Source organism: Drosophila virilis, chromosome X (assembly GCF_030788295.1).
Source record: "Drosophila virilis strain 15010-1051.87 chromosome X, Dvir_AGI_RSII-ME, whole genome shotgun sequence".
NCBI classification, from domain to species: domain Eukaryota; kingdom Metazoa; phylum Arthropoda; class Insecta; order Diptera; family Drosophilidae; genus Drosophila; species Drosophila virilis.
In genome coordinates this window covers 6,185,564-6,199,384 of record NC_091543.1, presented here as the reverse complement: position 1 = coordinate 6,199,384, position 13,821 = coordinate 6,185,564, and positions in this window count along the sequence as shown.

Sequence of the window (13,821 nt, the reverse complement as noted above, 5' to 3'; positions counted from 1 at the left end):
GAACGTCATATCTCCGCGCGGAGTCATGTCGTTTTGGAACGTCATATCTCCGCGCGGAGTTATGTCGTTTTAGAACGTCATATCTCCGCGCGGAGTTATGTCGTTTTGGAACGTCATATCTCCGCGCGGAGTTATGTCGCTTTGGAACGTCATATCTCCGCGCGGAGTTATGTCGCTTTGGAACGTCATATCTCCGCGCGGAGTTATGTCGCTTTGGAACGTCATATCTCCGCGCGGAGTTATGTCGCTTTGGAACGTCATATCTCCGCGCGGAGTTATGTCGCTTTGGAACGTCATATCTCCGCGCGGAGTTATGTCGCTTTGGAACGTCATATCTCCGCGCGGAGTTATGTCGCTTTGGAACTTCATATCTCCGCGCGGAGTTATGTCGTTTTAGAACGTCATATCTCCGCGCGGAGTTATGTCGTTTTGAAACGACATAATTCTTGAATCCCGGAGATCATGGAGATATGTCGTTTTGAAACGACATATCTTCTTCAATCCCGGAGAGATCATGGAGATGTGTCGTTTTGAAACGACATATCTTCTTGAATCCCGGAGATCATGGAGAAATCGCTTTGGAACGTCATATCTCGCGCGGAGTTATGTCGTATTGAACGTCATATCTCCGCGCGGAGTTATGTCGTTTTGGAACTTCATATCTCCGCGCGGAGTTATGTCGTTTTAGAACGTCATATCTCCGCGTGAAGCTATGTCGTTTTTGAACGTCATATCTCCGCGCGGAGTTATGTCGTTTTGGAACGTCATATCTCCACGCGGAGTTATGTCGTTTTGGAACGTCATATCACCGCGCGGAGTTATGTCGTTTTGGAACGTGATATCTCCGCGCGGAGTTATGTCGTTTTGGAACGTCATATCTCCGCGTGGAGTTATGTCGTTTTGGAACGTCATATCTCCGCGCGGAGTTATGTCGTTTTGCAACATCATATCTCCGCGCGGAGCTATTTCCCGAGAAAAGTTTTCGATGTCCACACCGACCTCTATTTCGAAAAAAAAACGTCTATTTGGGTCAAAATTTTGGATTCCTTTTTTGGTATGGTATAAATAGTATAAAATTCCAAAATCGAACATTTTTTGACGGAAATATTCCACAAAATCATCAAAGAGTTTGAATTTACGAACGAATCGGTTTTTTGTCAACAACATTTGTCAACCCATCGATGATTAATTTGTTTGAAACGGACATTATGGCCGTGATTTTCAATAAAATCATGATAAAAGGTTGACTTTACAAACGAATCGATTTTTGGCCAACAACTTTTTTCTAGCCATCGATTTTTGATTTGTTTGAATACAAATTGAAAGTAGGGATCCGTACAAATTGAAAAAGGTATAAAACTCTGAAATCAGACGATATTCACCCGAGATATTCAAAAAAAACTATCAAAAAAGTTTTGATTTTCGAACCGATCTCCGCGCGGAGTTATGTCGTTTTGGAACGTCATATCTCCGCGCGGAGTTATGTCGTTTTGGAACGTCATATCTCCGCGCGGAGTTATGTCGTTTTGGAACGTCATATCACCGCGCGGAGTTATGTCGTTTTGGAACGTCATATCTCCGCGCGGAGTTATGTCGTTTTGAAACGTCGTATCTCCGCGCGGAGTTATGTCGTTTTGGAACGTCCTATCTCCGCACGGAGTTATTTCGTTTTGGAACGTCATATCTCCGCGTGGAGTTATGTCGTTTTGGAACGTCATATCTCCGCGCGGAGTTATGTCGTTTTGCAACATCATATCTCCGCGCGGAGCTATTTCCCGAGAAAAGTTTTCGATATCCACACCGACCTCTATTTCGAAAAAAAAACGTCTATTTGGGTCAAAATTTTGGATTCCTTTTTTGGTATGGTATAAATGGTATAAAATTCCAAAATCGAACATTTTTTGACGGAAATATTCCACAAAATCATCAAAGAGTTTGAATTTACGAACGAATCGGTTTTTTGTCAACAACATTTGTCAACCCATCGATGATTAATTTGTTTGAAACGGACATTATGGCCGTGATTTTCAATAAAATCATGATAAAAGGTTGACTTTACAAACGAATCGATTTTTGGCCAACAACTTTTTTCTAGCCATCGATTTTTGATTTGTTTGAATACAAATTGAAAGTAGGGATCCGTACAAATTGAAAAAGGTATAAAACTCTGAAATCAGACGATATTCACCCGAGATATTCAAAAAAAACTATCAAAAAAGTTTTGATTTTCGAACCGATCTCCGCGCGGAGTTATGTCGTTTTGGAACGTCATATCTCCGCGCGGAGTTATGTCGTTTTGGAACGTCATATCTCCGCGCGGAGTTATGTCGTTTTGGAACGTCATATCTCCGCGCGGAGTTATGTCGTTTTGGAACGTCATATCACCGCGCGGAGTTATGTCGTTTTGGAACGTCATATCTCCGCGCGGAGTTATGTCGTTTTGAAACGTCGTATCTCCGCGCGGAGTTATGTCGTTTTGGAACGTCATATCTCCGCGTGGAGTTATGTCGTTTTGGAACGTCATATCTCCGCGCGGAGTTATGTCGTTTTGCAACATCATATCTCCGCGCGGAGCTATTTCCCGAGAAAAGTTTTCGATGTCCACACCGACCTCTATTTCGAAAAAAAAACGTCTATTTGGGTCAAAATTTTGGATTCCTTTTTTGGTATGGTATAAATGGTATAAAATTCCAAAATCGAACATTTTTTGACGGAAATATTCCACAAAATCATCAAAGAGTTTGAATTTACGAACGAATCGGTTTTTTGTCAACAACATTTGTCAACCCATCGATGATTAATTTGTTTGAAACGGACATTATGGCCGTGATTTTCAATAAAATCATGATAAAAGGTTGACTTTACAAACGAATCGATTTTTGGCCAACAACTTTTTTCTAGCCATCGATTTTTGATTTGTTTGAATACAAATTGAAAGTAGGGATCCGTACAAATTGAAAAAGGTATAAAACTCTGAAATCAGACGATATTCACCCGAGATATTCAAAAAAAACTATCAAAAAAGTTTTGATTTTCGAACCGACCCCGATTTTAAGAAAAAACGTGATGTTACCCCTTGCTTGTTTGGTCGATTTTGGTCAAAATTTAGACTTTCAATTTTTGAACGCTAATCGATAGTATTGATCCTTACGAATCAAAAATGGTACATCATTCCAAAATCGGACATTATTTGGCCGAGATATTCAATAAAATCATAAAAAAGGTTGACTCTACAAACTAATCGATTTTAGGTCAACAACTTTTTTTGAGCCATCGATTTTTGATTTGTTTGAATGTGAATTGAAATTAGGGATCCGTATAAATTGAAAAAGGTATAAAACTCTGAAATCAGACGATTTTTACCCGAGATATTCAAGAAAAACTATCAAAAAAGTTTTGATTTTCGAACCGGCCCCGATTTTAAGAAAAAACGTGATGTTACCCCTTGCTTTTTTGGTCGATTTTGGTCAAAATTTAGATATTCAATTTTTGAACGCAAATCGATAGTATTGATCATTACGAGTCAAAAATGGTACATCATTCCAAAATCGGACATTATTAGGCCTAGATATATTGAATTTAATCATAAAAAAAGGTTGAGTCTACAAACTAATCGATTTTTGGTCAATCATCAGAAAAGTTTCGATTTTCGCACCCACATCGATTTTGGAAAAAAACGTGATGATTTGGAAGGAGTTATGTCGTTTCGAAACGTCATATCTCCCCGCGGAGTTATGTCGTTTTAAAACGACATATCTTCTTGAATCCCGCAGATCATGGAGATAAGTCGTTTTGAAACGACATAATTCTTGAATCCCGGAGATCATGGAGATATGTCGTTTTGAAACGACATATCTTCTTCAATCCCGGAGAGATCATGGAGATATGTCGTTTCGAAACGTTTCTTCTTGAATCCCGGAGAATATGGAGATTGTCGTTTTGAAACGACATATCTTCTTGAATCCCGCAGATCGTGGAGATATCTCCTTTTGAAACGACATATCTTCTTGAATCCCGGAGATCATGGAGAAATGGCGTTTTGAAACGACATAATTCTTGAATCCCGGAGATCATGGAGATATGTCGTTTCAAAACGACATATCTCCATGATCTCCGGGATTCAAGAAGATATTTCTCCATGATCTCCGGGATTCAAGAAGATATGTCGTTTCAAAACGACATATCTCCATGATCTCCGGGATTCAAGAAGATATGTCGTTTCAAAAGGAGATATCTCCATGATCTGCGGGATTCAAGAAGATATGTCGTTTCAAAACGACATATCTCCATGATCTCTCCGGGATTGAAGAAGATATGTCGTTTCAAAACGACATATCTCCACGATCTCCCCGGGATTCTAGAAGATATGTCGTTACAAAACGACATATCTCCATGATCTCCGGGATTGAAGAAGATATGTCGCTTCAAAACGACATATCTCCATGATCTCCGGGATTCAAGAAGATATTTCTCCATGATCTCCGGGATTGAAGAAGATATGTCGTTTCAAAACGACATATCTCCATGATCTCCGGGATTCAAGAAGATATTTCTACATGATCTCCGGGATTCAAGAAGATATGTCGTTACAAAACGACATATCTCCATGACCTCCGGGATTGAAGAAGATATGTCGTTTCAAAACGACATATCTCCATGATCTCCGGGATTCCAGAAGATATGTCGTTTCAAAAGGAGATATCTCCATGATCCCTCCGGGATTCAAGAAGATATGTCGTTTCAAAACGACATTTCTCCATGATCTCCGGGATTGAAGAAGATATGTCGTTTCAAAACGACATATCTCCATGATCTCCGGGATGCAAGAAGATATGTCGTTACAAAGCGCCATATCTCCATGATCGCCGGGATTCAAGAAGATATTTCTCCATGATCTCCGGGATTCAAGAAGATATGTCGTTACAAAACGTTTCAAAACGACATATCCCCATATTCTCCGGGATTCAAGAAGATATGTCGTTTCAAAACGACATATCTCCATGATCTCCGGGATTCAAGAAGATATTTCTCCATGATCTCCGGGATTCAAGAAAATATGTCGTTACAAAACGACATATCTCCATGATCTCTCCGGGATTGAAGAAGATATGTCGTTTCAAAACGACATATCTCCATGATCTCCCCGGGATTCTAGAAGATATGTCGTTACAAAACGACATATCTCCATGATCTCCGGGATTGAAGAAGATATGTCGCTTCAAAACGACATATCTCCATGATCTCCGGGATTCAAGAAGATATTTCTCCATGATCTCCGGGATTCAAGAAAATATGTCGTTACAAAACGACTATATCCATGATCTCCGGGATTCAAGAAGATATGTCGTTTCAAAAGAAGATATCTCCATGATCTGCGGGATTCAAGAAGATATGTCGTTATAAAACGACATATCTCCATGATCTCCGGGATTCAAGAAGATATGTCGTTTCAAAACGATATATCTTCATGATCTCCGGGTTTCAAGAAGGTATGTCGTTTTGAAACCACATATCTCCATATTCTCCGGGATTCAAGAAGATATGTCGTTTCAAAACGACATATCTCCATGATCTCCGGGATTCAAGAAGATATGTCGTTTCAAAAGGAGATATCTCCATGATCTCCGGGATTCAAGAAGATATGTCGTATCAAAACGACATATCTCCATGATCTCCGGGATTCAATAAGATATGTCGTTTCAAAACGACATATCTCCATATTCTCCGGGATTCAAGAAGATATGTCGTTTCAAAACGACATATCTCCATATTCTTCGGGATTCAAGAAGATATGTCGTTTCAAAACTACATATCTCCATGATCTCCAGGATTCAAGAAGATATGTCGTTTCAAAAGGAGATGTCTCCATGATCTGCGGGATTCAAGAAGATATGTCGTTCCAAAACGACATAACTCCGCGCGGAGATATGACGTTCCAAAACGACATAACTCCGCGCGGAGATATGACGTTCCAAAACGACATAACTCCGCGCGGAGATATGACGTTCCAAAACGACATAACTCCGCGCGGAGATATGACGTTCCAAAACGACATAACTCCGCGCGGAGATATGACGTTCCAAAACGACATAACTCCGCGCGGAGATATGACGTTCCAAAACGACATAACTCCGCGCGGAGATATGACGTTCCAAAACGACATAACTCCGCGCGGAGATATGACGTTCCAAAACGACATAACATATTTCTCCATGATCTCCGGGATTCAAGAAGATATGTCGTTTCAAAATGACAATCTCCATATTCTCCGGGATTCAAGAAGATATGTCGTTTCGAAACGACATATCTCCATGATCTCTCCGGGATTGAAGAAGATATGTCGTTTCAAAACGACATATCTCCATGATCTCCGGGATTCAAGAAGATATTTCTCCATGATCTCCGGGATTCAAGAAGATATGTCGTTTCAAAACGACATATCTTCATGATCTCCGGGATTCAAGAAGATATGTCGTTTCAAAACGACATATCTCCATGACCTCCGGGATTCTAGAAGATATTTCTCCATGATCTCCGGGATTCAAGAAGATATGTCGTTTCAAAACGACGTATCTCCATGATCTCCGGGATTCAAGAAGATATGTCGTTTCAAAACGACGTATCTCCATGATCTCCGGGATTCAAGAAGATATTTCTCCACGATCTCCGGGATTCAAGAAGATAAATCGTTACAAAACGTTTCAAAACGACATATCTCCATATTCTCCGGGATTCAAGAAGATATGTCGTTTCAAAACGACATATCCCCATGATCTCTCCGGGATTCAAGAAGATATGTCGTTTCAAAACGACATATCTCCATGATCTCCGCGATGCAAGAAGATATTTCTCCATGATCTCCGGGATTCAAGAAGATATGTCGTAAAAAAACGACAATCTCCATATTCTCCGGGATTTAAGAAAATATGTTGTTACAAAACGACATATCTCCATGATCTCCGGGATTGAAGAAGATATGTCGTTTCAAAACGACATATCTCCATGATCTCCGGGATTCAAGAAGATATTTCTCCATGATCTCCGGGATGCAAGAAGATATGTCGTTACAAAACAACATATCTCCATGATCTCCGGGATTCAAGAAGATATTTCTCCATGATCTCCGGGATTCAAGAAGATATTTCTCCATGATCTCCGGGATTCAAGAAGATATGTCGTTACAAAACGACAATCTCCATATTCTCCGGGATTCAAGAAGATATGTCGTTACAAAACGACATATCTCCATGATCTCCGGGATTGAAGAAGATATGTCGTTTCAAAACGACATATCTCCATGATCTGCGGGATTCAAGAAGATATGTCGTTCCAAAACGACATAACTCCGCGCGGAGATATGACGTTCCAAAACGACATAACTCCGCGCATAGATATGACGTTCCAAAACGACATAACTCCGCGCGGAGATATGACGTTCCAAAACGACATAACTCCGCGCGGAGATATGACGTTCCAAAACGACATAACTCCGCGCGGAGATATGACGTTCCAAAACGACATAACTCCGCGCGGAGATATGACGTTCCAAAACGACATAACATATGTCTCCATGATCTCCGGGATTCAAGAAGATATGTCGTTTCAAAATGACAATCTCCATATTCTCCGGGATTCAAGAAGATATGTCGTTTCGAAACGACATATCTCCATGATCTCTCCGGGCTTGAAGAAGATATGTCGTTTCAAAACGACATATCTCCATGATCTCCGGGATTCAAGAAGATATGTCGTTTCGAAAAGAGATATCTCCATGATCTGCGGGATTCAAGAAGATATGTCGTTTAAAAACGACATATCTCCATGATCTCCGGGATTCAAGAAGATATTTCTCCATGACTTATTTCCATGATCTCCGGGATTCAAGAAGATATGTCGTTTCAAAACGACATATCTCCATGATCTCCGGGATTCAAGAATTATGTCGTTTCAAAACGACAAATCTCCATGATCTCCGGGATTCAAGAAGATATGTCGTTTCAAAACGACATATCTCCATGATCTCCGGGATTCAAGAAGATATGTCGTTTCAAAAGGAGATATCTCCTTGATCTGCGGGATTCAAGAAGATATGTCGTTTCAAAACGACATATCTTCATGATCTCCGGGATTCAAGAAGATATGTCGTTTCAAAACGACGTATCTCCATGATCTCCGGGATTCAAGAAGATATGTCGTTTCAAAACGACATATCTCCATGATCTCCGGGATTCAAGAAGATATTTCTCCATGATCTCCGGGATTCAAGAAGATAAATCGTTACAAAACGTTTCAAAACGACATATCTCCATATTCTCCGGGATTCAAGAAGATATGTCGTTTCAAAACGACATATCTCCATGATCTCCGCGATGCAAGAAGATATTTCTCCATGATCTCCGGGATTCAAGAAGATATGTCGTAACAAAATGACAATCTCCATATTCTCCGGGATTCAAGAAGATATGTCGTTACAAAACGACATATCTCCATGATCTCCGGGATTGAAGAAGATATGTCGTTTCAAAACGACATATCTCCATGATCTCCGGGATTCAAGAAGATATTTCTCCATGATCTCCGGGATGCAAGAAGATATGTCGTTACAAAACGACATATCTCCATGATCTCCGGGATTCAAGAAGATATTTCTCCATGATCTCCGGGATTCAAGAAGATATTTCTCCATGATCTCTGGGATTCAAGAAGATATGTCGTTACAAAACGACAATCTCCATATTCTCCGGGATTTAGGAAGATATGTCGTTACAAAACGACATATCTCCATGATCTCCGGGATTGAAGAAGATATGTCGTTTCAAAACGACATATCTCCATGATCTCCGGGATTCAAGAAGATATTTCTCCATGATCTCCGGGATGCAAGAAGATATGTCGTTACAAAACGACATATCTCCATGATCTCCGGGATTCAAGAAGATATTTCTCCATGATCTCCGGGATGCAAGAAGATATGTCGTTACAAAACAACATATCTCCATGATCTCCGGGATTCAAGAAGATATTTCTCCATGATCTCCGGGATTCAAGAAGATATTTCTCCATGATCTCCGGGATTCAAGAAGATATGTCGTTACAAAACGACAATCTCCATATTCTCCGGGATTCAAGAAGATATGTCGTTACAAAACGACATATCTCCATGATCTCCGGGATTGAAGAAGATATGTCGTTTCAAAACGACATATCTCCATGATCTGCGGGATTCAAGAAGATATGTCGTTCCAAAACGACATAACTCCGCGCGGAGATATGTCGTTCCAAAACGACATAACTCCGCGCGGAGATATGACGTTCCAAAACGACATAACTCCGCGCGGAGATATGACGTTCCAAAACGACATAACTCCGCGCGGAGATATGACGTTCCAAAACGACATAACTCCGCGCATAGATATGACGTTCCAAAACGACATTACTCCGCGCGGAGATATGACGTTCCAAAACGACATAACTCCGCGCGGAGATATGACGTTCCAAAACGACATAACTCCGCGCGGAGATATGACGTTCCAAAACGACATAACTCCGCGCGGAGATATGACGTTCCAAAACGACATAACATATTTCTCCATGATCTCCGGGATTCAAGAAGATATGTCGTTTCAAAATGACAATCTCCATATTCTCCGGGATTCAAGAAGATATGTCGTTTCGAAACGACATATCTCCATGATCTCTCCGGGCTTGAAGAAGATATGTCGTTTCAAAACGACATATCTCCATGATCTCCGGGATTCAAGAAGATATGTCGTTTCGAAAAGAGATATCTCCATGATCTGCGGGATTCAAGAAGATATGTCGTTTAAAAACGACATATCTCCATGATCTCCGGGATTCAAGAAGATATTTCTCCATGACTTATTTCCATGATCTCCGGGATTCAAGAAGATATGTCGTTTCAAAACGACATATCTCCATGATCTCCGGGATTCAAGAAGATATGTCGTTTCAAAACGACATATCTCCATGATCTCCGGGATTCAAGAAGATATGTCGTTTCAAAAGGAGATATCTCCTTGATCTGCGGGATTCAAGAAGATATGTCGTTTCAAAACGACATATCTTCATGATCTCCGGGATTCAAGAAGATATGTCGTTTCAAAACGACGTATCTCCATGATCTCCGGGATTCAAGAAGATATGTCGTTTCAAAACGACATATCTCCATGATCTCCGGGATTCAAGAAGATATTTCTCCATGATCTCCGGGATTCAAGAAGATAAATCGTTACAAAACGTTTCAAAACGACATATCTCCATATTCTCCGGGATTCAAGAAGATATGTCGTTTTAAAACGACATATCTCCATGATCTCCGGGATTCAAGAATTATGTCGTTTCAAAACGACTTATTTCCATGATCTTCGAGATTGAAGAAGATATGTCGTTTCAAAACGACATATCTCCATGATCTCCGGGATTCATGAAGATATGTCGTTTCAAAACGACTTATCTCCATGATCTTCGGGATTGAAGAAGATATCTCGTTTCAAAACGACATATCTCCATGATCTCCGGGATTCAAGAAGATATGTCGTTTCAAAACGACATATCTCCATGATCTCCGGGATTCATGAAGATATGTCGTTTCAAAACGACATATCTCCATGATCTCCGGGATTCAAGAAGATATGTCGTTTCAAAAGGAGATATCTCCATGATCTCAGGGTTTCAAGAAGGTATGTCGTTTTGAAACCACATATCTCCATATTCTCCGAGATTCAAGAAGATATGTCGTTTCAAAACGACATATCTCCATGATCTCCGGGATTCATGAAGATATGTCGTTTCAAAACGACTTATCTCCATGATCTTCGAGATTGAAGAAGATATGTCGTTTCAAAACGACATATCTCCATGATCTCCGGGATTCATGAAGATATGTCGTTTCAAAACGACTTATCTCCATGATCTTCGGGATTGAAGAAGATATCTCGTTTCAAAACGACATATCTCCATGATCTCCGGGATTCAAGAAGATATGTCGTTTCAAAACGACATATCTCCATGATCTCCGGGATTCATGAAGATATGTCGTTTCAAAACGACTTATCTCCATGATCTCCGGGATTCAAGAAGATATGTCGTTTCAAAAGGAGATATCTCCATGATCTCAGGGTTTCAAGAAGGTATGTCGTTTTGAAACCACATATCTCCATATTCTCCGAGATTCAAGAAGATATGTCGTTTCAAAACGACATATCTCCATGATCTCCGGGATTCATGAAGATATGTCGTTTCAAAACGACTTATCTCCATGATCTTCGAGATTGAAGAAGATATGTCGTTTCAAAACGACATATCTCCATGATCTCCGGGATTCATGAAGATATGTCGTTTCAAAACGACTTATCTCCATGATCTTCGGGATTGAAGAAGATATCTCGTTTCAAAACGACATATCTCCATGATCTCCGGGATTCATGAAGATATGTCGTTTCAAAACGACTTATCTCCATGATCTCCGGGATTCAAGAAGATATGTCGTTTCAAAAGGAGATATCTCCATGATCTCAGGGTTTCAAGAAGGTATGTCGTTTTGAAACCACATATCTCCATATTCTCCGAGATTCAAGAAGATATGTCGTTTCAAAACGACATATCTCCATGATCTCCGGGATTCAAGAAGATATGTCGTTTCAAAACGACATATCTCCATGATCTCCGGGATTCAAGAAGATATGTCGTTTCAAAAGGAGATATCTCCATGATCTCCGGGTTTCAAGAAGGTATGTCGTTTTGAAACCACATATCTCCATATTCTCCGGGATTCAAGAAGATATGTCGTTTCAAAACGACATATCTCCATGATCTCCGGGATTTAAGAAGATATGTCGTTTCAAAAGGAGATGTCTCCATGATCTGCGGGATTCAAGAAGATATGTCGTTCCAAAACGACATAACTCCGCGCGGAGATATGACGTTCCAAAACGACATAACTCCGCGCGGAGATATGACGTTCTAAAACGACATAACTCCGCGCGGAGATATGACGTTCCAAAACGACATAACTCCGCGCGGAGATATGACGTTCAAAAACGACATAACTCCGCGCGAAGATATGACGTTCGAAAACGACATAACTCCGCGCGGAGGTATGACGTTCGAAAACGACATAACTCCGCGCGGAGATATGACGTTCCAAAACGACATAACATATTTCTCCATGATCTCCGGGATTCAAGAAGATATGTCGTTTCAAAATGAATTAAAACTCCGCGCGGAGATATGACGTTCCAAAACGACATAACATATTTCTCCATGATCTCCGGGATTCAAGAAGATATGTCGTTTCAAAATGACAATCTCCATATTCTCCGGGATTCAAGAAGATATGTCGTTTCAAAACGACATATCTCCATGATCTCCGGGATTCATGAAGATATGTCGTTTCAAAACGACATATCTCCATGATCTCCGGGATTCAAGAAGATATGTCGTTTTAAAACGACATATCTCCATGATCTCCGGGATTCAAGAATTATGTCGTTTCAAAACGACTTATCTCCATGATCTTCGAGATTGAAGAAGATATGTCGTTTCAAAACGACATATCTCCATGATCTCCGGGATTCAAGAAGATATGTCGTTTCAAAACGACATATCTCCATGATCTCCGGGATTCAAGAAGATATGTCGTTTCAAAATGACAATCTCCATATTCTCCGGGATTCAAGAAGATATGTCGTTTCGAAACGACATATCTCCATGATCTCTCCGGGATTGAAGAAGATATGTCGTTTCAAAACGACATATCTCCATGATCTCCGGGATTCAAGAATTATGTCGTTTCAAAACGACTTATCTCCGTGATCTTCGAGATTGAAGAAGATATGTCGTTTCAAAACGACATATCTCCATGATCTCCGGGATTCAAGAAGATATGTCGTTTCAAAACGACTTATCTCCATGATCTTCAGGATTGAAGAAGATATGTCGTTTCAAAAGGAGATATCTCCATGATCTCCGGGTTTCAAGAAGGTATGTCGTTTTGAAACCACATATCTCCATATTCTCCGGGATTCAAGAAGATATGTCGTTTCAAAAGGAGATGTCTCCATGATCTGCGGGATTCAAGAAGATATGTCGTTCCAAAACGACATAACTCCGCGCGGAGATATGACGTTCCAAAACGACATAACTCCGCGCGGAGACATGACGTTCCAAAACGACATAACTCCGCGCGGAGATATGATGTTCCAAAACGACATAACATATTTCTCCATGATCTCCGGGATTCAAGAAGATATGTCGTTTCAAAACGACATATCTCCATGATCTCCGGGATTCAAGAATTATGTCGTTTCAAAACGACTTATCTCCGTGATCTTCGAGATTGAAGAAGATATGTCGTTTCAAAACGACATATCTCCATGATCTCCGGGATTCAAGAAGATATGTCGTTTCAAAACGACTTATCTCCATGATCTTCAGGATTGAAGAAGATATGTCGTTTCAAAAGGAGATATCTCCATGATCTCCGGGTTTCAAGAAGGTATGTCGTTTTGAAACCACATATCTCCATATTCTCCGGGATTCAAGAAGATATGTCGTTTCAAAAGGAGATGTCTCCATGATCTGCGGGATTCAAGAAGATATGTCGTTCCAAAACGACATAACTCCGCGCGGAGATTTGACGTTCCAAAACGACATAACTCCGCGCGGAGATATGACGTTCCAAAACGACATAACTCCGCGCGGAGATATGACGTTCCAAAACGACATAACATATTTCTCCATGATCTCCGGGATTCAAGAAGATATGTCGTTTCAAAACGACATATCTCCATGATCTCCGGG